Source organism: Canis aureus, chromosome 33, assembly GCF_053574225.1.
Source record: "Canis aureus isolate CA01 chromosome 33, VMU_Caureus_v.1.0, whole genome shotgun sequence".
Lineage (NCBI taxonomy): Eukaryota > Metazoa > Chordata > Mammalia > Carnivora > Canidae > Canis > Canis aureus.
In genome coordinates, this window is record NC_135643.1 from 31613183 (window position 1) to 31616004 (window position 2822).

The 2822-nt window shown below is 32.0% G+C and overlaps 1 non-coding gene across 1 annotated transcript; it reads right to left on the reverse strand.

Moving 5' to 3' along the window:
- Positions 1-2468: 2468 nt before the first annotated feature.
- LOC144304413 (U6 spliceosomal RNA) lies at positions 2469-2575 on the reverse strand. Its single transcript, XR_013371327.1, has one exon. It is a non-coding gene; the product is annotated as a U6 spliceosomal RNA (small nuclear RNA).
- Positions 2576-2822: the final 247 nt, after the last annotated feature.

A 2822-nucleotide genomic window follows, 5' to 3' on the forward strand; every position in this document is an offset into this window, starting at 1 on the left:
AATGATTTGTACATAATTTTTTGTGTGTGTATTCACATATGAGAGCTTCTACTAGGTAGATTTCTGAAAGAGAAATGACTGAGTTTAAGGATGTGTATATTTTGCATTTGATAATATTAACTTGTTTCAACTTCTGAATACGAAAAAGAATGAGAAACTCCGGATGGCCATGCTTGGGTGGCTCAGAGGTTGAGTGTCTGCTTTGGCTCAGGGTGTGATCCTGGAGTCCCAGATAGAGTCTCACAACGGAGCCTGCCTCTCCCTCTGTCTATGTCTCTGCCTCTGTGTGTGTTTCTCTCCTGAATAAATAAATAAAATCTTTTAAAAAAAGGAAAGATAAAAAGAGAGGAAAAGAAACTCCAGATGACTGCCTTAAAGAATTAGAGCTAATACAACAATTGAAAATAGAGAGCTGTCTAGGTGACCAGGGCCCTTCCACTTAGACACAGCATACTTGATCCTGTTCTTATGCAGACACTAGTGAGAGCTTTGCCTGTGTACAAAGCAGAGGAGCATATTTTCAAATTATTGTGAAGAGTTTTGGTGTTGTATGACAAGATAAAGTGGTATCAAGTTGTTTATTGCAGAATGTTGTCTCCAGGATTTTAGCCAAAGTCTTCACACTTCACATAACGTTTTCAGCTTGCCAGAAAAGGAAGAGTTTCTTTCCAGCTGGGTGCTGATTTTTATGTTTGCTACTGACAGTTGAAAATCATGTTTTTTTTTAGGACTTCCCTACTAAATATCACATCCTCAAGTTTTTCTGTTTTTCCTCTATTCTTTTGGGATTAAATAGAGTTATATATTTTTTAAATATATTTCTTCTTTTAAAAAATACTTTTTGATCACATAATATTATGATATTCTTGTTAAAAATGCATACATTTTAATATTTAACTCAAGTTTTCTTGCTTTTGTATCTCTTCAATTCTATATAATTTTTCCTGTCTTTTTTCTTCTTTTAAGTGCCCATCTAACTGATCAAGGGCATCTTCAGTCAGTAACAGAGGAGAGAAAGGCAAAGTCGTTTTTAATCTGCAACTTGGTGACTTACAGACTCAATTTTGTGCAGTTGACATTTTTTTCTCTCTCAAGTCTTAGAGAATCATGCCAGGCCAATTAAACTAAATGATGATTAAAGATGCCTTTTCCTTCAGATCAACTCAGAAAAGCAATGGTTAAATATAATGGTGCTCTTAATGTCAAACTTATTGAAGATATTATTTACCTCTCACATTATCTATCTGGGGGAAAGGCTACCAGTACTCATGCGGGACAAAAAGAACTGAACTAGATTCACTGGATGAGAGTTGTTATTATACCCATATTAAGTGATATCCTTGGGGAGATGACAGTTGGGACACTTATAGTGTTCCACATCAAACCATACAAGGCAAGAAGGTGTCAGAGGGAAAATATTATTTTATTTGACTCCTTTGCCTATCATAATGGTTCACTACCTCTCTATTATATATAGGATTTTCAACATCCCCCTCACTTCTAAGAATGCCTTTTGGCATTTATTCATTAAATTAAGCTTAAAAGTAATTTGCTTTTCAGAGTTGGCAGTTTCATGTCTCTGAATAATAGGAGATACTTTGGGATTGTTCAGAACAAGGATTAAAAAAAAACACTTGATTCTAACTTTTAATATATTTATTGTACTTTTGACTAATTTAACAAAAACATCATATATCAAGCCTAGCATTGGACTAGTCACTTTTGGTTTTAATTGTATTTCTCTAAGGACTAATGATATTAAATAGCTTATCATGTAGTTACTTGTCATTTATACATTATCTCTGATGATGAGTGTTCAAATCTTTTGCCTATTTTATTATTATTATCATTATTATTATTGGATTGTTTGTTTTCTTATTATTGAATTTTGAGAATCTTTGTATTTTGGAGACAAGTCTTTATGTGATTTTGTAAATATTTCCTTCCAGTCTATAGCTTGTCTTTTCATTTGTTTAATGGTGTCTTTCAAAAAGCAGACATTCTTCATTTTGAAGTCAAATTTGTCACTTTGTTCTTTTATGGATCATGTTCTTAGTGCAGTATCTAAGAAATTTTGCTAACTCAGTGTAAGAGAGACCTAATTCTATATTTCTTCTAGAAATTTTATAGAATTAAGTTTTACATTTAGACCTATGATACATTTTGAGTTAATAAGAACAAAATTCTTGATAGTTACCTAAGTTGTTTTCATTTCCCATGATTTGATTTTTGTAGATGCAGATGTCCATCTGGTATCACTGTCTTTCTGCCTGAATGACTTCATTAATTTTTTTATAAAATATTAAGTCTGTTGGTGATAAATGTATCCGTCCTTTGTATGTTTGAATAAATCTTTATTTTGCTTGCTTTTGAAAGACATTTTGCTGTGTAAAGACTTCTAAGTTGATAGTTTTTTTCTTTCATTACTTTAAAGATAATACTTCATGACATTTATTTATTAATTTTTTAAAAATATGGAGCACTTCCTGAATTTGCAGGTCATCCTTGTGCAGGGGCCATGTTAATCTTCTCTGTAATGTTCCAATTTTAGTATATGTGCTGCTGAAGTGAGCATATTCCACGACTTTCAGTGTGCATTGTTACTAATGAGAAATATGTGGTCATCCTTATCTTTGTTCCCCTGTACATAATGCATCTTTTTTCTTATACAAAGCACTTTTATATTGTTTTGTGTGTTTATATATAAATAAAATAATGTAACACAGATTTGTTTTTGTTCTTTCAAAAGGGTTTTTGTATCATTCAGAACTAGGCAGCCTTGAGAAAATATATATGTATATACATTTTACTCATGGAATAGA